At 41.4% G+C, this 23,306-nt stretch overlaps 2 protein-coding genes across 13 annotated transcripts in view; one reads left to right on the top strand and one right to left on the bottom strand.

Moving 5' to 3' along the window:
• The window catches only part of LOC125449368 (macro domain-containing protein CT2219-like), a 987,510-nt gene that overhangs the window by 833,095 nt on the left and 131,109 nt on the right, over positions 1-23,306 (bottom strand). The gene's annotated exons all lie outside the window — the stretch shown is intronic.
• Positions 1-23,306, top strand: part of LOC125449455 (leucine-rich repeat transmembrane protein FLRT1-like) — a 188,085-nt gene that overhangs the window by 131,050 nt on the left and 33,729 nt on the right. For 3 of the 6 annotated variants that reach the window (XM_059641680.1, XM_059641682.1, XM_059641681.1), the window contains one exon: positions 10,252-11,017. The exons of the other annotated variants lie outside the window; for them this stretch is intronic. The gene's annotated coding sequence lies outside the window, so the exon portion shown is untranslated. The remainder of the gene's footprint in view (positions 1-10,251; positions 11,018-23,306) is intronic. 6 annotated transcript variants of the gene reach the window in all.

Here is a 23,306-nt window from a genome sequence, read left to right as displayed (position 1 = left end):
TGTATTACTTTATGACTCTATGACTCTATGTGGAGTTGAATGGGAAAAGATGGATTTTAATCCCTTGAGTATATGGTTCATGTAACAGCCATCCCCTGACTCTTGCTCATATATATGCAGTATTTCAAATGGCAGCATCTGCATAACTTTGCTTCCTGCTTCTGGGTAAATACAAGTGGTTATTTAAGTATTTAGTATAGTCAACCTTGGTTAATATCAAGCAATAAAATCCATTCAAAAAGTCAAAAGAAAACTGCATCACATCAGATGCTGCATCTCAACAGAAATATGTTTTTCAATTGGCTGACTTCGGTCAGTGCCATATCTGCAGACTGACTGAAACAGCTCTTCTGCTGAATGAGATAACACAGTATGGAGCTGCAGGAACACAGCAAGCCAGGCAGCATCAGACAAGCAGGAAAGTTGGCGTATTAGTTCGGGACCCTTCTTCAGAAATGGGGAGAGAGCTCAGAAATAAATAAAGAGGAGGGGAGGGGCTGGGGAAGGTAGGTGGAATGGTGATGGGTGAATGCAGGTAGGGAATGGTGGGGGTTGGTCGGTGCGGTGGGACGGGCAGATAGGTGGGAGAGAAGATAGATAAGTTGTCAGGTCAAGGAGGCGGGGATGAGAGGGAGGGTTGGGCATGGGATGATGCTGGGGTTGGGGATGTTTTGAAACTAGTGCAATCCATGTTTAGGCCATTGGGCTGTAGGCTCCTGAGGCAGAATATGAGGTGCTGTTCCTCCAGTTTACAGGTGGAGTAATTGTGACATTGGGGAGGCCCAGGATGGACATGTCACCCAGGGAGCGGGAGGGGGAGTTAAAATGGTTCAAGACTGGAAGGTGCTGTCGTTTGTCACATACAGAGCTCAGGTGCTATACAAAATGGTCTCCAAGTCTCCGCTTAGTCTCACCGATGTAGAGAAGGCCACATCGGGAGCAGCGGATGCAGTTGACAAAGTTGATGGATGTGAGGTGAACCCCTGTCTAATGTGAAAGGTTTGTTTTGTGCATTAAATGGAGGTGAGGCGGGGAGGTGTAGAGGCAGGTGTAGCACTTCCTGCGATTGTTGGGAAAGGTGCCGGGGATGGTAGGGTTAGTGGCGAGTGTGGACCGGACAAGAGAGCCGCGGAGAGAGCGATCCTTGCAAAAGGCAGATAGGCATGGGGAGGGGAATATCTCTTTGGTTGTGGGGTTGGATTGTAGATCGCAAAAGTGGTGGAAAATGAAACATTGGATGCGGAGGTTGGTGGGGTGATATGTGAGGACAAGGGGAATTCTGTCTTTGCTTTTGTTGGGGGGAGGGGTTGTGAGGGCAGAGGTGCGGGAAACGCAAGAGATGGGGTTGACTGCACTTTCGATCGCTGGAGGGGCAAGTTACAATCATCTATGCAGCAGGACATCTGGAATGTGTGGGAGCGGAATGCCCCATCTTGGGAGCAGACACGGCAGAGGCAGAGGAGTTGGGAATAGCATTCTCACAGGAAGGTGGGTGAGAAGAAGTGTAGTGCAGATAGTTGTGTGAGTCAGTGAGCTTGAAATAGATGTCAGTTTCCAGGCGGTCACCAGAGATGGAGACGGGAGGTCTTGGAGACAGTCCAGGTGAATTTGAGATTGGGGTGAAAGGCACTAGTAAAGTTAATGAACTGTTCAAGCTCCCCGTGGAAGCACAAGGCAGAGTCGATGCAGTCATCAACGTAGCGGAGAAAGAGGTGGATGGAGGATAGTGCCAGTGTGACACTTTTTCTTCAGGCATTAGTAATGTGGCAACAAACTTTGTAGTAAAAACTGGTTTACATCCACAATTTTTGTTTTTCAGCTGTAACTCAGTTGGTTGGTGGCTAGTCTGTGATGCAGAGTGATACCAAAAGTGAGTTCAATTCCTGCACCAGCTGAGGTTACCATAAATGTTCTCTTTCTCAGCCTTTTCCTTGTCTGAGGCACGGTGAATCTCAGCTTAAATTACAACCAGTTATTTTTCTCTAATGAGAGAATAACCCTATGGTCTGGTAAGACTGTAGCAACTCTACCTTTACTTCTACAGCGCGTAGCATAGAGTGAAAGGGGAAGATTGTGAGAGCAACTTAAAAATAAATGAGCAAACATTTTACGAAGTGAAAATGCAGGAAAACAGACTATGTCAATTTTCATTCAATTTTCAGCGTCTGCCTTGTTAGGAAAACAATTCTCATCAATCACCATTGACGAGTTTATCTCATCTCCAGCAAACCAGCAGCAAAGCTACTGATAAGACAAAACATTTTGCACAGCAGCTGTTTAGATAATAATCACAATTAAAGAAGTCAAATGCTTAAGTAACGGTGACAATCATCAACTAAAAAAAAGGAAGAAAGCATCTCTCACGTTATTGAGAGTGTTATAAAGGCAAACAAAAGCAGATCAAAATCAAAAGTCACATCGACTTGCTTTAAAAACATGACTGAATTGAAATTTCTGCCATTGCTAGTTTCATCAAGGGGCTGTATAATGTCAAAAGTTGCAAAATATCTTTTTTAGGCTGTCTCACAACATTAGCTTTGCTATTTTATGTCCTTTTTAATGATACAGATCAATTTCCAATGCTATAAGTGACTGAGGCCTTTCCCAAAACTAAGCTTTGCCAAGTGACATTGCTAGTTTGAGAGGTCAACCACTGTGCCAGAACCAAGAGGACAGATAGAATAGAATAGCATAGAACAGAACAGAGTAGAATAAGGTATATTGTCACATGTACTCAAGTTACAAAAGAACAGGAGTACAATGAGAAGTTTACAATGTCACCAACACATAGTGCCATCTTTGTTACAAAGTTCCTAGGTACAAATCTTTGGTCCAAAAAATACAGAAAATAAAAACAAGTAACACAACATCACAGATATACACAGTATAAGCTAGAGAAATAAGAAATAAAGTCAAAAAGATAGACATTACAGTCTTTCTATAACGACTTGCACGAGGTCTAACTGGGATCTACCAATTCCCAAGCAGTAACCATCTTCAGTCCAAGCCCGCCAGCCGCCATCCCTGCTGTGCTCCGTGTCGCTGGCCGTCCCTGCTGCGCTCCGCAGCACTGGCCATCTCTGCTTGACTCTGGGCCCTCCGGTTGCCATCCCTGCAATGGTCCAGGTTGCTGGCCAGCCCTGCTTTACTCTAGGCCTGCTAGCTGCCCTCGCTCCATTCCTGGCCGCTGACCACAGTCCCCGCTCCATTCCAGGCCAGTGACCGCCGCCCCTGCTCCGTTCCAGGCTGCTGACCACCATGCTCGCTCCGTTCCAGGCTGCTGACCACCATGCTCACTCCGTTCCTAGCCACTGACTGCCACCCCCGCTCCGTTCCTGGCCACTGACAGTTGTCCCCGCTCCATTCCAGGCAGCTGACCACCGACCCCACTCTGTTCCAGGCTGCTGACCACCGTCCCTGCTCCGTCCCAGGCTGCTGGCAGAAGAGGAAAAAGATACAAGAGAAAAACAACACAAAACAAAGAAAAAAAGAGAAAGAAAAAGAAAAGATATGGAAGGAGCAGACAAGCTTCAGCTGCTGTGTCCTATTTCACCACCATCTTGGAATCTAGGCTCATATACCATGGGCAACAGCTATCAAATACATCCTGTAAGATCTGCCTACTGAGGAGTGTTCCAGTTACACCAAACACCACTGTAAGATTCTTACAGTCTCCTTTCTGACATTGTTCCCATATTCCATCCCACCTTAAAGATATTCTCTCCTAACGCATGGTGCTTTCAAACTGGCTAATGGGAAATTATTAATCACAGCCCAGACAATCTTACAAATGCTGACCATGTTTTCTAGATTTCTATCCCATAACAACCCAACTGAGGGTAAAACCCATTATTTGTGTAACTACATTTACAATGACCATTCTATCAACCTGAATCACACTGTATCATTTTTGAACAAAGAACAGTACAGCACAGCATCAGGCCCTTCGGCTCACCAAGCCTGTACTGATACATGATGCCTTTTTAAACTAAAAACCATCTGCCTTTACAGAGTCTGTATTCTGTTATTCCCTGCCAAATCATGTATCTGTCAAGATGCCTCTTAAATGTTGCTATTATATCTACTTCCACCACCTCCTCTGGCAGTACATTCCAGGCAGTTACCATCTTTTGTATCTCCTTTAAACTCTTGCATCTCCTTAAAGCTTTTCCCCCTTTACCTTAAACCTATGTTCCCTAGTAACTGACATTTCTACCCCAGGAAAAGATTCATTCTATCCATGCTTGTCCTACTTTTGTAAACTACTCTTACGTTGCCATTCAACCTCTGACATTGAAATGAAAACAAACTGAATTTGTCCAATTGCTCCTCTTAGCTAATACCTTCTAAACCAGGCAACATACTAGCAAACCTTTTCTGTACCCTCTCAAAAGTCTCCACATCCTCCTGGTAGTCTGGCAACCAGAACTGTAAGCAATATTCCAAATCTAGCCTAATTAAGACTCTGTATAGCTGCAACATGACTTGCCAATTTTTAAACTCCATGCCCCAACCAATGAAAGCAAGCATGCCATACACCTTCTTACCACCTTATCCACTTGGGTTGCCACTTTCAGGGAACTGTGGATCTGTATGCCTAGTTCCTTCTGTATGTTGATGCTTCTAAGTGTTCCGTCATTTATTGTATACTTCCCTCCTGCATTAGAGACATGGAGGTCGACAGCATGAAAACAGGCCCTTTGGCGCAACTTGCCCATGCTGCCTATTTTTCACAATTCAACTGGTCCCATTTGGCTGCTGTTTGGTCCATATCCCTCCACACCTATCCCATCCATGTACCTATCTAAATGTTTAAGTGACAAAATTGTACTCGCTTCTACCACTACCTCTGGCAGTCTGTTCCAGACACTCACAACCCTCTGTGTGCAAAAACTGTCCCCTCGACCCTTTTTGTATCTGTCCCCTCTCACCTTAGACCTATGTCCTCTAGTTTTGGACTCTCTTATCATGGGAAAAGCTGTCAGCTATCTCCCTTATCTACACCTCTTATGATTTTATATATCTCTATAAGGTCATCCCTCAGTCTCCTACGCTCCACAGAAAAATGTCCCAGCCTAGCCAACCACTCCTGATACACAAACCTTTCAGTCCAGATAGCATTCTAGTAATTTTTTTCTGTACTCTTTCTAGTCTAATAATATCCTTTCTATAATGGGTGAACAGAACTGCACGCAATTCCAAAATGCATCACATTGTATTTATCCAGAGTAAATTCCATCTTCCATTTCTCTGCCTAAGTCTCCAGCCTAAATAATCCATAATAAAAATTGTACATTCTATTCAACAAAATCCTTTCTCATACAGTGCTCCAAATTGACTTTTGCATATAACAGCATACCTCAAATAGGGCAAACATTTCAAGCATTATAATGTAAATATCCTGGCATCAATACCTCAAATTTTTGATACTTATGTGTAAGTCAAGCATTAAATTGAAAGGAAAAAGAATTGCACTAATATTTCATCTTGCCAAAATTAGTGTTGTCATGTAGGAAAGTATAATCATTAACCTAATATAGGAAATGTGGCAGCCAATTTACATACAGCACTATCTGAACACAATCTGATTGCCGTAGAAGAGTCACTGGATTCAACACATTAACTAGTTTTCTCTCTCCGCAAATGCAGCCACACCTGCTGATTTTCTCTAGCAGTTTCTGTTTTCATCTTCTTAGGCTGAGGGATGAATGTTGGTTAAGATGCCAGAAAGAACTCTTCTTCGAAATAATGGTTGTGAAATCTTGCATATCCGCCTACGATGGAACATAGGGCCTTCTGTTTAATGTCCCATCTGCAAAAAACAGCAGTGCCACACTCCCTCAGTACATAAGTGTCAAAGTGTCAGCCAAGATCTTAAATTTCTTTTAACTCTGAGGTTAGAATGCTATCACTGAATAACAGCTAAATAATGCATAAATGAAGGCTTTTATTGGTAGACATATGACAACTCACATGGAAAACTAACAAATACTGAAGCTTTATTTATTTCACAAACTTACCGAAGATCATGTTCAAAATCTGAAATTAATTTTCATGTGAACAAACAGACAGAAACCAATAAAGCCTTTTTATACCTATGGTACAAACCCTGCAGCACTCCCTCAAACTTAACCACCACCCTCCACAACTCTTCAGCAGGACTCTGCAACTCATTTCCAAAATCTAATCACACTGAATGTGCCAAAAGTAATAAAAAGTGACATTTTAAAAAATCAGGCTGCTAATAATCAGACTGTAAAATGTAACAGAAATGTTAGAACTGAAACCTATTTACAAAGCTGCTTCCTGAAGTAATTCTGCAGTACCTTAGTTTCCTGTTTCTACTGAGCTCTCTGTACTTGAAATGCTGGACAGACTTCACAGCATCAAAACAAAAGAAATCCAATGTATCTGTGCACAGTTTTACAGTTCAATGAAGTAAATGGCTTTGTTTCAGGTTAATACATGAGTAAAGTCCATCCAGATCTAGTCATCCGGAAACTTCAGGCTTAAGCTAAGATTTTGGGGTCAGTCCTAAGCTCACCTACGACCTCAGAATTTGGAATGTTTACTTTTATCACAGGGAACAGTGCTGCATTCAAAGGCTCCAGACCTGACCACCTTATTACACAGGAGTCAGCCACTCAATAGTTTTAGGGGTGCCTCGTTTACTTTGCAGCCAAAACTACCAAAATTGGGGCCATCATGAATGTGGAACACCAGAGATCTTGCTCATGGGAAAAGAATGTAACAAAGATGATTTTGTATTCAGAACCCAATAATATGCTGGGTCTGTAAGAGTATCAGCTGAGGGCTTTATTAACAATGATGAGCTGTACGTCAAAAATAGAAATATGAATACTGGTGTAACAGCAACCTTTATAAGGAGGGTCAGGTGAAATAAGATAAACTTTCTACTTTGTATACTTCACAAACTCTGTTCCACTGAGCGATCAGGGAAAATTAATCAATTACAATGATATCAGTTTTTACATGACTACTTTCTCTATTTCAAACAATTACACCACTGTCAACATTAATGGACTTTTCCATAAAAGGGAGCCAGTGGTGGGCTAGAAATAGACTTGCTCTTAAAGAGTTCCCAGTGTGTAGTCTCATTTTCCTGCAATCATTTTTTTTCAACCTGATTTTTCAATAAAGGAAAATTACATCCTGATAGCAGATGCCATGGTGGGGACAGAGAACATAAAACACTATTCTGTATATATTAGAGTAAAAATTACTTTGAAAAAAGAAAAGTACTTTCATTTCTCAAGTACTTTTCACAACCTAAGGATAGCCCAAATACTTTATAGCCAATACGTACTTTAAGTGTGCAATGTAGGAAAATAGCATTCAATTTATACACAAGTTCCTGCCACAAAAATGTGAAAACAAGGCACATATCTGTTTGAGCCACATTGATTGCAGGATTAAAATTGGGAACTCAATGGCCCTGTGAGGCCTGAGGAAATATCATTTTAAAGGTTTATCCAAAGACAGTGCATCACTTCGTCGGTACTAAGCCTCTGACAATGCAACACTCCCTCAGCACTGACCTTCCAACAGTGTGGCACTCCCGCGGTCCTGACCCTCCAACAATGCGGCGCTGCCTCAGCAATGATCTTCCAACAGTGTGGCACTCCCTTAGTACTGACCCTCTGACAGGGTGGCATTTCCTCAGTACTGACCATGTGGCACTCCGTTAGTACTGGCCCTCCAATATGGCGGCACTCCTTCAGTACTGACCCTCCAACAATGTGGCACTCCATCTGTAACGATCCTCTGACAGTGCAGCACTGCCTCAGGAGTGACCCTCCAACAGCACAGTACTCCCTCAGCAATGACCTTCCAAAACTGTGGTGCTTCCTCACTAGTAATCCTCCAATAGTGTGGTGCTCCATCAGCACAGAGCCTCTAACATTACAGAGCTCCCCCAGTACTGACCACCAACAGTGTGGCACTCTCTCAGCACCGACCATATGGCACTCCTTTAATACTGACCCTTCTAAAATGTGACACTCCCTTAATGCTGACCCTCTGAAAAGGTGGCATTCCCTCAGGAGTAATTCCCATCAGTGTGGCACTCCCTCAGTACTGGCCATATTGTACTCCTTTAGTACTGACCCTCTAAAAACGTGGTCCTCCCTCAATAATGACCTTCTGACAGTGCGGCATTCCCTCAGGCATAACCTTCAAACAGTGCAGCACTCCCTCAGCATTGAACCCCTGGCAGTGTGGGTTTCCCTCAGTAGTGACCCTCCGACAGAGCGGCATTCTCTCGGTACTGACCTGCCGACAGTGCCGCACTCCCTCAGCATTGATCCTCCGACAATGCAGCACACTCAGTACTGATCCTCTGGCAGTGCAGCACTCCCTCAATAATGATCATCTGATATTGCAACATTCATTCAGCACTGACCCTCTGAAGGTGCGGCACTCCGTCAGCACTGACCCTCCAACAGTGCAACAATACCTCAGCGCTGACCCTCACACAGTGTAGTACTCCCTCAGTGCTGACCCTCCAACAGTGCAAAATTCACTCAGTACTGACTCTTGGTTAATGCAACACTCCATCAGTACTGATCCTCCCTCAGCAATGAGCATCTGACAATGTGACGCACCTTCAGTACTGTCCCTCCAACAGTGCAATGCTTCCTTAGTAATGACTGAAAGTGCAGCACTCACTTCACAATCACTTTCACAATATGACGCTCTCTGAACTATTGCCTTTGCAGCAGTTTTGTACTCTTTCAGTAATGACCCTCCAATAGCGTGGCATCCTCTCAGTACTGACCATCTAACAATGCAGCACTTCCTTGGTACTGGTCCCCGAATATGCAGTGTTTGTTTGGTACTGACCCTCTGACAGTGAGGCATACGGATACTTCCAACATTGCAGCATTTACTCATATGGTAGCAGTGGAGTGTCAGCCAATATACTTGTGTTCAAACCATGGAGTGGGAGTTGTATGCATTACCTTCAGGCTGGGAGGTAACTGCACTTCTCACTGAGCCTGAGGCTTGTAGGGCTTTTTAGTGACAGTCACTCATGATAAAACCTATGGTGTTACAGCTGAAATTTAGGCCCTCTGGTGTGGTGGTACAGCATGTTCCCTGTGTACTCCCAGTTCCCCAAAAGGTGAATCCATAATAATAATCAGTCCAGCATTGTTTCCCAACTATACCAGTTGTAAAGATGGAATGTTTGACTCACACAGGTCAGGGCACTCTCAGTATGACACATTCAACAATCACTCATTTCAGCTTGCCTGGCAAATCAGAGAGAACTAGGAAGGAAAGGAAACCACAGAGTCCCTGCTCCTTAGCTGTCTCCAATGACCCAGGGTTGACTTGAACGAATGTAAGATGAGACCGCATGCCGGTCAAGGCTCCCTGTTTAGGTTAACACAAAAGGAATATAAAGAACCTCAGCGTTTGTGCACCAAGGTAAAACTAAGGGGAAAAAAAAGGCAGTGAAAGCAAAAATAAGTATTTTTTACCAAATCTACAGCAATAAAGCAAGTAAATAATCTGTGGAGCTGGATGAACACAGCAGGCCAAGCAGCATCTTAGGAGCACAAAAGCTGACGTTTCGGGCCTAGACCCTTCATCAGAAAAGGGGGATGGGGAGAAGATTCTGAAATAAATAGGGAGAGAGGCAGAGGCGGACCGAAGATGGATAGAGGAGAAGATAGGTGGAGAGGAGAGTATTGGGGGGGGGGGGGGGGGGGGTAGGGAGGGGATAGGTCAGTCCGGGGAGGATGGGCAGGTCAAAGGGGCGGGATGAGGTTAGTAGGTAGGAAATGGAGGTGCAGCTTTCCCAAAACCAGCCCAGCTCATCCCCGCCTCCCTAACCTGTTCTTCCTCTCACCTATCCCCTCCTCCCACCTCAAGCCGCACCTCCATTTCCTACCTACTAACCTCATCCTGCCCCCTTGACGTGCCCGTCTTTCCCGGAATGACCTATCCCCTCCCTACCTCCCCTCCACCTATCTTCTCCTCTTTCCATCTTTGGTCCGTCTCCCCCTCTCTCCCTATTTGTTTCAGAATCCTCTCCCCATCCCCCTTTTCTGATGAAGGGTCTAGGCCCGAAACATCAGCTTTTGTGCTCCCAAGATGCTGCTTTGTCTGCTCTGTTCATCCAGCTCCACACTTTGTTATCTCGCATTCTCCAGCATATGCAGTTCCCATTATCTCTGAAGTAAATAATCTAATGGGTGTAATTAATTTTCTTTTACCTGTTTTTAGGGAAAACTTGGGTTGTTTTTCAAAAACAATCAAGCCTGAAGAAAGAAAATTTACCTTGTCAGAAAAAGGACAACTGACAGAGCAGTTCTTTGCCATTTAAACTGCTTAACGTGTCCACAAGAAGAATTACAAACAACAAGTGCTGGTTTCTCTAGTTATACAAGTGAACACCACTATTCAATGTGCACACTAGGGGTTCCTTTGGAGTTGTGACAGCTCTAAATTGCAAGTCAAGTGATTGAACAGATAAAGGCCAGTGTTTTATCCCCATAGCTATGTAATGTTACACCAGGAATCCCACCTACCGCTTGGCCTGCTGTGTTCATCCAGCTCCACACTTTGTTATCTCTACTTTATTCTGGAGACTGCACTCCGTAGTAGAAGGATTACAGACTGGAGCATTTTCCTTGCTTACTGCTGAAGAATCCAGCTTGGAAGTAATCTGCAAGAAGCTGGTTTGGACTGAGACAAAGAAGATTCGAAGGACTTTGCCAGCTTTTAGAAAAGACAAAGTCATGCAAGAGGCTGAAATCTTTTCAGTATCTTTTCTTGACTAGGACAGTCTCACTGAGTGTGTGGAATGTGTACAACGGAATGTGTGGGGGATTTGCCTGTGTAAGTGGGTTACTGAGAAACTACTGATGTGCGCCTGAACCGAAACACTGAACAGACCAGGAGAACCTTGCCAGCACCTAGTTGATACATGCCATTCCAGCTAATTCTGGATAATTCAGAAGATACATGAACTAAAATCACAGCAAAGGAGGTAAGATTCAAGCCAAACTCAATGTGTTCACTAGGACTTCAGTAAACAGCAAGTGGGTGAAGGGATGCTACATTAAATTTCCAAAAGATATTCACTTAAAATATGGATAGAGCACCAAGTTATAAATTTCACCCTCCTGAACTCTGGTTACATTGAAGGAAGCAATCTGAACTACATGTGAACCAGATTGAAACATTGGCATTACAGGTCTGTCATGTTAGTTGCAAGAACAATTTGAGATGATGAGTCAAAATTATCACACGTTAAGGCATAATTCATTTCCCCAGGGTGGAAAATTAATAATAATAATAATAATATTAAATTTTATGCTGTAGAATGGTGACATAAAACCTAATTGTATGTATAACCCTCTCTGGGCTGGATTAGTGATCTCAAAAAAAGCTAAGAAATGTACTCGGGTGGGGCCAGTATATTGGAACTCCAATGTGCTATGTAAATAGAACACTTGAAGCTTTTCAGAACAATATACTGGGTTACCTACTCCTTATCTTATTCGCAATATCTTTATACCTTGAAGCAGACGAGAAAGGTTCCACATCTTAACTACACTTTCTAAAACAGTAAATGGCTCTGATAGTTTTACGGTACTTCAGCACTGTCAAAAATCGCAATTTAATTAGAAATATAATGATTTTGCACTATTGTCTCAATGCACAGAAATTCAAAGGTTTGCAATGGGAGAACGAGAGTGAGATTGAACATTTTTGCAATTAATCAAATTACTTAAGTTGTTTTGTTTTAAAAATAATTACCAAATGAATGAATACAGAAATCACCCTGGGGCACACATTCCACATAAAGTTAGAGTAATGTCATCGTCGTACAATATCAGGACCAAAAAGTCAGCATGAATCATGCTGGAACTTCAAATGTTTCACAGAGTTCCAGAACCCAGATTTGTACACAGATATCTCACACGTGAACTCCCAATTTTATCAATGTCATTTTAGCAGATGGTTACAAGTGTTCTCACGGGGAGGGCAGAAAGATCGGGCGAAAGTCATGCCAGCATTGTCCAGTGATACTTCCCAGCACTGGTTCAAAGGTATCTTTGTAGAAGCCTGGGAAGAGACCAGCCATTAAGCTGCTCAAACAGGGAAAAGTTGTCTTAAGAAAAATTAAGTGAATGAGGAGTGTGAAATTAAATGACAAATGGAAGAATAATTTTCTGTCAGAAAGGAATAAAATGAAATTCTGCTAATTAGTGAAGGATCAAGATGATTTTACACTTGAAGTACTGTATGAAATCATTCTAAATGCTTTAATTATATTTTGTGTGATTAGATATGTAATATCCATTCTCCTATCTAAAGTATTTCAAAACTTTTTAAACACTTGTAATAGTTTTAAATCTTCACTGTAGTTAGTGTTCTTTGAAGCTTTTACTGACTGACATTTTGGGAGCCAAAGAAAGAGTCTTACTGCATTTTCCATCATAACATTTAATTGACTGTGGCATCGAAATCGCTTTTAAGACCCAAAAGGGTGAAGCATTAGCTGTGTGCTCAAACTAAATGTCACATGCTACTGATAAAGGTTACAGAGATCTGAACTTTGTCAGTATGTTTTTTTCAGGCAATAATTTTGGCATTATTTAGGGTTCTGGCAATCTTTGGCCTGCCTGCATAGTTTTCAATATTATAGCTTTGCCTGTAGAGAATAATCTGTGCTTTTGATGGGAATCTATCATGCCATGGCAAATGAAGTTCTATATTTCAAAACCAGGAGATTAAGGTTGGAGTATGAAACAACAACCACTTTTATTTAAATGTTATTTAAATATCTCTAATATAATGAAACTTCCCAAGATGCTTCACAGGAACATTTTAAAATTAAGTTTGCACTGAGCCACATAGAGAGATATTAGATCCAATGGTCAAACATTTAGTCATAAACTGGAAGGTTAGTTTTCAGACGTTTCATCACCATTCTAGGTAACATCATCAGTGAGCCTCCGACGAAGCACTGGTGTTATGTCCCGCTTTCTATTTATCTGGTTAGGTTTCCTTGGGTTGGTGATGTCATTTCCTGCGTCGGTGATGTCATTTCCTGTTCTTTTTCTCAGAGGATGGTAGATTGGCTCCAAATCAATGTGTTTGTTGATGGAGTTCCAGTTGGAATGCCATGCTTCTAGGAATTCTCCTGCGTGTCTCTGTTTGGCTTGTCCTAAGATGGATGTGTTCTCCCAATCAAAGTGGTGTCCTTCCTCATGTGTATGTAAGGATACGAGTGATAGTGGGTCATGTCGTTTTGTGGCTAGTTGATGTTCATGTATCCTGGTGGCTAGCTTTCTACATGAACATCAACTAGCCACAAAACGACATGACCCACTATCACTAGTACCCTTACATCCAGATGAAGAAGGACACCACTTTGATTGGGACAACACATCCATCCTAGGACAGAGACACACAAACAGAGACACGCATGAGAATTCCTAGAAGCGTGGCATTCCAACCGGAACTCCATCAACAAACACATTGATTTGGAGCCAATCTACCATCCCCTGAGAAAAAGAACAGGAAATCATTGCAGGCAAAGCATTCTATTCCCTTACTACTCTCTGAGTAAAGAAACTACCTCTCACATTTGTCCTATATCTTGCACCCCTCAATTTAAAGCTATGCCCCCTCGTGCTCGCTGTCACCATCCAAGGAAAAAGGCTCTCCTTTCCATCCTATCTAACCCTCTGATTATTTTATATGTTTCAATTAAGTCACTTCTCAACCTTCTTCTCTCTAATGAAAACAGCCTCAAGTCCCTCAGTCTTTCCTCGTAAGACCTTCCCTCCATACCAGGCACCATCCTAATAAATCTCCTCTGCACCCTTTCCAAGGCTTCCACATCCTTCTTATAATGTGGTGACTAGAACTGTTTCGACAACTTTAGGTACATTTAAGTCGTCATTGGATGAGCATATGGATGTACATGGAATAGTGTAGGTTAGATGGGCTTCAGATCGGTATGACAGGTCGGCACAGCATCGAGGGCCAAAGGGCCTGTATTGTGCTGTAATGTTCTATGTTCTATAAATGACATCGCCAACGCAGGAAATGACATCACCAACCCAAGGAAACTTAAACAGATAAATAGAAAGCGGGACATAACACCAGTGCTTCGTCGGAGGCTCACTGATGATGTTACCTTGAATGGTGACGAAACGTCTGAAAACTAACCTTCCAGCTCAGCGAGCAAACACATCCAGAAACTCAACCGGAGCTACAAATCTTCTCAAAACTCGCTATTTAGTCATAAATGTGGGATTTTAGGATCATCTTAAAGGAGGAAAGTGAGGTACAAGAGCAGAGAAGTGTAGAGAAGGAATTCCAGAGTTTAGGATTTGGGCAACTCAAGGTTTGGCCACAAATAGCAGAACACTTACAATTGGGAAAGTGCAAGAAGCCAGTATTAGAGGAGCACAGGTATCACAGAGAGTATGACAGATAATGGGAACTGCAGATGCTGGAGAATCCGAGAATGCAAAATGTGGAGCTGGATGGCACAGCAGGCCAGGCAGCATCTTAGGAGCACAAAAGCTGACGTTTCAGGCCTGGACCCTTCATCAGAAAAGGGGGGTGGGGAGAGGGTTCTGAAATAAATAGGGAGAGAGGGGGAAACGGTCCAGGGATACCTAACCTAAAGAGGTTACCCTCCTCCCACCGGACAAACCTCAGGGGATCTCTCTCCCACTGCAACTCTCTTGTCCACCTATCTTCTCCTCAATCCATCTTCGATCTGCCTCCCCCTCTCTCTCCCTAGTTATTTTAGAACCCTCTCCCCATCCCCCTTTTCTGATGAAGGGTCTAGGCCCGAAACACCAGCTTTTGTGCTCCTAAGATGCTGCTTGGCCTGCTGTGTTCATCCAGCTCCACACTTCGTTATCTCAGAGAGTTGTGGGTTGTACATTACAGATGTAGGGGCAAAACCATAGAGGCATCTAAAAATGAGAATTTTAAAGTAAAGACATTGCTCAACAGGGAGACAGAGGAAGTTAGCGAGCAATGCAGTGACAGAGATGTGGCACTGGATGAGAGTCAAGACAGCAGCCGGCAAATTTTTGAATGGCCTCAGATTTAAAGACGTTATATGTGGGAGACCAGGCAGGAATGAGTTGTGATTGTCAAGTCGAGAGGTAACAAAGGCTGGATAAAGATTTCAGCAGCAGTTGACCTAATTCAGGGGCAAAGTCAGGGCAAGGCTAGAGAGATGGAAAAGAACAGTATTAGTGATGGCAAAAACATGAAGTTAAAAGATACAGCTTGAAATCTGATCTGACATTACGGTTGCAAATAGTCTAACTTGAACTCAGACAGCTGGCAGAAGGACTGAATTGGTAACTAGGATCGGAATTTGAAGCCAGGATTGAAAACAATGTTTAATGGGAGAAAATTTCTGCTCATTCATGAATGAATGTCGTACAAGCAATAAGTTAAACAAACGTTCAGTTAAATTTGTCAAGATAAAAGATGTGGAGAAGACCTACTGGTGTTATCGCTGGACTCATAATCCAGAATCCCAGGTAATTTTCTGGAAGCCTGGGTTTGAATCCCACCACAGCAGGTATTGGAATTTGAATCAATGAAAATATGGAATTAAGAGTCTAATGATAACCATTGTCATAAAAACCCATGTGGTTCACTAATATTGTTTAGGGAGAGAAACTGCCGTCCTTGCCTGTGATGCATTTGACTCCAAATCCATAGCAATGTGGTTGACTCTAAACTGTCCTCTGGGCAATTAGAAATGGACAACAAATGCTGGTCCAGTTCATTTATGCGATGCCCTCATTACATGAATGAACTGAAAAAAAAGAAAATCGATTTACAGTTTTGCTATTATCTGTTAATCTGTTCCAGACAACGCAGCATTTCAGAGGAAGGGTCACCAGATCTGAAACATTAACTCTGTTTTTTTCTTCACAAATGCTGGTAGATCTGCTATCTTTTCCAGCAACTTTGTTTTTGATCCTAATTTACAACATCTGCAGTTATTTCGGTTTTTATAAGGCAGCATTTCTGATTCATCTCAAACTGTTCTTCACAGACAATTAATTATTTCTTGAAATAAAGCATGTAATTGTTACACTGGCACACTTGGCAGACAATTTGCACACAACACAAACCCACAAACAAGTTGAATAACCAGTTAATCTGTTCCATTGTTGTCAGTTGCACAATTAATGTTATCCAGAAGATCTTTTTTTAAAAATTCCTGCTCTCCTTCACTTGCACTTAAGCAGACAGATAGGGGCCTTATCCTCTTTCTCATCTGCTAAAAATGTGGCCCACAGTACGTATATAACTTTAGTGAGACTTGAATCTACAACTTTCAGGGTGAGACTGCAATCGCCAGGAGCAAGCTGCCATGAGAAGGGGAGACACTGAGAAAGAGGGAGAATGCAAATGTAGTTGCTGACTGGTTTCTTTGCTATTAGCGAATATACTTTAGGCACATATACATTTTTCACTCGTGAAGATTTTTCCCAGGTGTTAATTATCCTGTTGCAAACTGTTTAGACTGATCTTCATATTACGGAAGATGATGAATTACATCACTCAAAATCATTGTGTTCTGCCAGTCCTGAAATGTTTTGTGTGGTGAGCAGATATTTTATAGCTTTGTGTTATAAATCAGTAATTGAAAAGGTAACATGAGTAGATACCTGTATTAAAAGAATGCACATGAATTGATGAAATTTTGATATGCTTCAACATTACCTGAATCTTTCAGTGAATCCTGCCTTATAATCCACTCCTACTTATCAGACATCCACGTCATTCTTATGGACTGCAGCATCAAACCTCCAGTTTCAATTTTAAATAAACACAATGTAGAAACTCTTATTAAGGCTTGAGGGGCTTCAGACACTGCCATAACTTGAAATGGACTTTAAAAGGGAATGGAGATCCTCAGTCTGTCGGAAAAGAGACAGTCAGCCTTAGTCAGCTGGTTATTCAGTTGGTATTCAATTTAATCTCCAGAATTAATTGGAAAACAACAAACTGTTTAAACTTGCAACAGATCTTTTTGCTTTCCAATAGAATTTCCTTAAAACCTACTGACTCAGTAGCATACTGCTGTGAAGTTGTTCAGCACATTCATCTGAAATTTCTCCCTTTTCTAATTTAGCAAAGATGATGTTACTGGGCCAAAGCCTGCTCTGAAATAATGAGGACAATAATTTCAACAAGACAAAGCATTTATACAATATTATCCCTCGACATAATTTCAGTACCATTAGTGTTAATGATCAAATTACACATGAGTAAAATTGCTTTTTAGTAACTTAAATACAAAGAATGCAAAAGAAGATTCAAGAGGTCTAAGAACTTTGGAGTGTCAGCAGAGGTCACTATTTCAGTTCTTATGGTTTGGGGAGGAGGAAAGTTTTATTTTACAATATTTAACTCAGTAACAAACCATTTATTATGTGACAGAAAACGCATCACTAAACTATAAAAAAAACTCCATTCACAGAGTACCAGTATTGAGGACATATGCACTTTTGTCTAACTAAGTTAGCAGGCAGCCAGTCTAGCAGTGCCTACCACAACAAAAAGCTGATACTCTAAAACAACTGCAATAACAACTTACAATGGCAGGGGTCTTGGTCTGACGAGGCTGATCATGTGGCCTTCTCAACACTGACACATTATTCCGTTTGTTGGATCCCCTCCCTTTCTACTACTGCACCACCCACACAAACAACCCTCACTCCCAACCTTTCCAATGCACATCCCTAACATCAGATGTTACAAAGGAAAAGCAGTGACACAGAAAGAGGATAATTTTCGTTCTGTCTGTCTGTTCCCCAGTGAATGTCAGGAAATATAAATGGGAAATTATTCATCTTGATGCAAGTTTTTAAGGACTGAAGATGAGAAGCAGCATATGCCTTTTGTTTTAAGTCGCATTATGTCATCAAAAATATGAAGGAAAAACAAATTCTTCTGGAAAAAATATCAAAAACCCTCACAGTGAAATAAGATTAGCTGGCACCCAGACTCAACAGCAGGCTATTCTGTCTTATAACAGACAACAGTGATATAGATCTGGATGAAAGGAGTTTCTGGGATACCAGGTTTTTGTTCATGTATTTATTACGAGACTGAGAAGCCCACAACTCTTCCATTTTCTCAACAAGCACTTCCCCAGTTGAAATGCAGAAAGCTTGGCTCAAGTCTGTGAACTTTGGCTACTGGAACAATTTTGCTGGAGAAAAATCAAGGCTGATCACAAGTTACAACGAAGAGCAAGAAATAATTCTCAGAGGAATTTTGTTTCATTCGAGCAAATCTGTCTTGAAGAAGTATATATATTTTTTAACTATCAGTACAGAGAGTTTGATATTTTCAGATTAAACAAATTACAAACAGAACTCATGAATCACAATTTATAGGTTATGGGAAAAATATAGATCATCTAAGCAGAATTATACTAATTTATAAATGTGCCTCATTAGTTAAACAACCGACTTAGCATAACCTTTACAAACAGAACTCCAGCAAAATTGTTCAAATAGCCAATGTTTACAAACTTGAGCCAAGCTTTCTTCTCACTGTCTTAATAAATACATGAACAAAAACCTGGTCTTCCAGAATCTCCTTTCATCCAGATCTATAACACTGTTGCCTGTTATAAGACAGAACTATACTAATTTATAAATGTGCTTCATGAGTTAAACAATCGACCTAACATAATCTTTCATGTTGCTGACAGGAACACCAGCAGACGTATTCTGCAATGACATGATATGTCTGGAATAGTATAAACACAATTTTAAAAATGCACGAAATAAAATACTATAACTCATGCTGACACTCCAAAGTAGCATTGAGGGAGTGCTGCACAGTCAGGGCTATAATTCTTCACTATCTGCCTCACCTAGTGCATGTTAAATGCCCTGAAGATAAGACAGTATCCCCCTTCCCTTTGTCCTAAGCCACGGTTTTATTTTAATCAACAACACAAAGAGCAGAGGATCTTTCCATTTTGGGGGCCCTGTACTTTTAGAATGCTGTTATATTCCCCTACAGTGAAAAAAAAGTAATTGCACCACAAAAAGGAAGGTATTTGCATGTGAAGCTCGGGATAGTTCTCAGATTTGTGGCAAATCCATATATATGAATACAAGGTCTTCATTAATTTGCTAGCTTACAGTTATGGTGACATCTCCATGACATTGTTGCTTCCCAATCTAAACTGAAGAGATAATTTAGCAAATAGAAAACGTACAGTACCTCACCTACTGAAGCCAGAAACATACACTTGCATTTTTCTTGTACCTTAATACTTGTCAAAGCATTTCACAAATTAATTACTATTTAAATGTTAATTTTAGCTTTGTTGTCATGGCACTGCAAGAAAGATCTAAAACATGGCTGATCCTTACAATATACAATCTGAGGTTGGAGCTTGTAACAGTTATTCGTTTCTCATTATCTGACAGAACTACATGTTCTCCATAGTGTCAACTGCAACTCAGTAGGCAGAACTATCACCTGAATCAGAAGGTCATGGGTTCAAGTCTGGAGGGCATACAATGGAAACTGATACATCACTGTTATACTGAGGGAACCCTGCACAACTGGATGTGCTGTCTTTCAGATGAGGCATTAAAACAAGGCACCATCTGTTTTTCCAGGTGAAAGTAAAACATTCCCACGGCTACTATTCAAAGGTGGTTAGGGGAAATACAGCTTATTTTTCAGCTTATCTTTCAACCGAACCAAAATCAAAATATCTGATTATTATGCTATTGCTGTTCATAACGTCCTGCTCTGTGCAAACTGGCTGTCACATTTCCTACATAACAGTGGTGATGATATTTCAAACATAACTTCATTGGCTGTAAAGCGTTCTGCAACTTACTGAAGTCATAGAAGTTATAAAAAAACACGAGTCATAGCATCATTGAGGTCTACAGCACAGAAAAAAATCCTTCAGCCCAATTAGCCTGCTCTGGTCAAAAACAAGCACCTAGCTAGAAGTACAAGGCAATGAGAGGCACGGATAGAGTCGATAGCCAGAGACTTTTCCCCAGGGCAGAATTGAATGCCACGAGGGGTCATAGTTTTAAGGTGTTAGGAGGAAGGTATAGAGGAGATGTCAGAGGGAGGTTCTTCACCCAGAGAGTTGTGAGCACATGGAATACTTTGCCAGTGGTAATTGTGGAAGCAGAGTCATTAGTGACATTTAAGCGACTGCTGGACATGCACATGGACAGCAGTGAATTGTGGGGAATGTAGGTTAGGTTATTTTATTTTTGGATTAGGATTAATCCACGGCACACATCATGGGCCGAAGGGCCTGTAGTGTGCTGTACTTTTCTATGTTCTATGTTCTAACTATTCTAATCCCATTTTCCTGCAGTTCGCCCACAGCCTTGGACGCCTTGGCATCACAAGTATATATCTAAATGTTTCACAAATATTATGAGGGTTTCTGCCCCTCTGGGTGAAATGATTTTTCCACACATCGCCTTTAAACATCCTGCTCCTAACCTCAAATCTCTGCCCTGGTCATTGATCCCTCTACCAACTTTATTCCCATCTAACTTTGACTATGCCCCTCATAATTTTATATATCTCAAACATGCCTGCCTCAGATTCTTCTGTTTTAAATAATCCTAGTTTAAATAATTTCTCTTTATAGCTAAAGCTCTCCAGCACAGGCAACATCCTGTTAAATTTCCTCTGCACCCTCCACATTGCAAACACATCCCTTCTACAATATAGTTTTCAGAACACAACATACAACACTCTATGTTTTTCCCAAACAGTGTTTCATATAGTTCCAGCATCACCTCCCTGCTCTAAATTCTGTGCCTCATCTAAAAAAGTATTCAATATGCCTTCTTAATATCTTGGTCTACCCACTGTCCCACTACCTTAAGAAATCAGTGGACATGCACACCACGGTCCTTCTGAACCTCAGTGCTTCCCAGAATCCTACTGGATCTTGTATTCCCTTGCTTTGTTTGTCCTACCCAAGTCTTTAATGTTTTTTGCAAACATATACACAGATTTGTTTAAGTCACTTTATCTATGGAGACTCGGATGTAAAGATGATTCTGATACAGAGAAACCAATTAAAACTTTAAATAAAAATGAAATTTGGTGAAATGAGATCAAAACTAATTGAGTCTCCTAACATGACTGTCAGAATGATAATTAATGGTCACATGATAATTAATGATTATAAATTATATCAGGAAGGCTTACTTTAACATAATTAGGAAGCTGGATGTGCTTAAATACTATTCAGCATTATTGATAAATCAAACAACTTAATTGAAACAGAGCTAAAAATAACACTAAATCACATTACAGGCTGAATTTTACTGGAAGTTGGCAAAGTATCTATTTTGGTGAGTTTCATGGAGGGTTTCTCACTGTGAGGTCTAGGAAGATCCCTCCCACTATTCTCCCCAACTTACCTCAGTAGCTATGCACCACACCCCAATGGTACTCCAATTATCATATCATCCTACTTGCCACATGAGTCACTACTCACCATTGCCAGAACCTCCTGAGATTCCAGGCACCAAGTGTAAATTTAAAACGTAGCGAATAACCAGGTCAAGGACTGTCAGGCCGAAGGTCCCCAGATGGCTTATGTCAATTCCTCCAGATATATGAGACAAAGGGAAATTGGTACCTGGCTTTGCCAGTAAGGACCTGAAGGTGTTGGTGGATGGGGTGGTGCAAAGGAAAGACATCCTCTTCCCTCAGTACCAGCAGGGGGTGTGCTGACAGCCTGGTCTGAGGTTGCCAACCAAGGTCAGCATGTTACCTACAGACCAAAAGAACATCCAGCAACATCCGCTCTGTAACTGTAAGTGCTATCATCTTTCCTCTGCTTCCTCAAATTTACTCTGTCTCCGCTACTGTACCCCCCTTCCACCAAGGCTCATGTCTACCATTATCACGATCATGGCATCTTCCCTCACTCACTCTCACCCACACAATCCCTTCACCCTCAAAAGTATGTCAATCAAAAGTAAAAAGATATTGACCGCGCACTAGGAAGAAACTTAAAGGCAGACTGTTAAAGCTTACCTATGTACGTGAAAAGGAAAAGAATTGAAAGGACATATGTAGGCCCATTACAGGTCGAGACAAAATTTGAATTGAAGAACAGGGAATAGCAGAAAAGTTAAACAATTACTTTGTGTCTGTCTTCACAGACGAAAACATAGAAAATCTCCCAGAAACATGAGACAACTAAGGGACTTGTGAAACTGAGGAAATGAAATAATAGACATAGTTGTTAGGATTAACTGAGTGGAAGGTTGACAAATCCCCTGGACCAGACAGGCTACATCCAAATGTTTTGAAGGAGGTGGTTATAGAAATACCGTATGCATTGGTGGTTACCTTTCAAAACTGTACAGATTCCAGGGAAAGTAGCAAATGCAATCACACTATTAAGAAGGGAAGGGGAGGGAGAATGGAGAACTATCGTTCTGTCAGTCTGAAAGCAGTAAAATGGAAATGTTAGAATCTATTGTGAAGAATGTAGTAACTGGAATTTAGAAAATAATGGTAAAATTTGGTAGTGTCAACATGGATTTATGGAAGGGAAATCAAGTTTGACAAACTTGAAGTTTATTCAGCATCTCACTTGTAACATTGATAAAGATGTGGTGTATTTAGATTTTAGGAAGGCTTTTGATAAAGTCCCACACAGGAGGTTAGTAAATAGATGGTGGCAGGAGATGGTAGTGTAATGTCACTATACTGGTAATCCAGAGGCCCAAGCTAATGCCGTGTGTGTAAGGTCAAGGTTCACTATGGTAGTTGGTAGAATTTAAATGTTCAAACTGTTAAAATGCTCAAATGTTAAAACTGGAATATAAAAGTGTTAGTGACAACGATCATGAAACTATCATCGACAGTCATCAGAACACATCTGGTACACTGCCCCTTCTTTTGGGAAGGAAATTTAAGAACTGGTTATTAGAATGCATAAGGCAGAGATAAGGAGTAAATGGATCGTTGCCAGGATGGCAAGCTGTTACTGGTAAGATACTGCAAGATTAGATGCCTGGGCCAGAACTGTTCACAATAATATTAATGATTTGGATGTGGGGACCAAATACAACAATTGTTGGGAATAAAAGTTGTCAGAAAGCTGCAAGGAGGCTTCATGCAGAAAATGGAAGATAGGATATAGAGTCATACAGTCATATAGTCATACAGCACGGAAACAAACCCTTCAGACCAACCAGTCCATACTGAATAAAGTCCCAAACTAAACTATTCTC

The sequence above is a fragment of the Stegostoma tigrinum genome, chromosome 42 (assembly GCF_030684315.1).
Source record: "Stegostoma tigrinum isolate sSteTig4 chromosome 42, sSteTig4.hap1, whole genome shotgun sequence".
NCBI classification, from domain to species: domain Eukaryota; kingdom Metazoa; phylum Chordata; class Chondrichthyes; order Orectolobiformes; family Stegostomatidae; genus Stegostoma; species Stegostoma tigrinum.
Note: the sequence above shows the minus strand (reverse complement) of the source record. Positions and strands in the feature narration are given on the sequence as shown.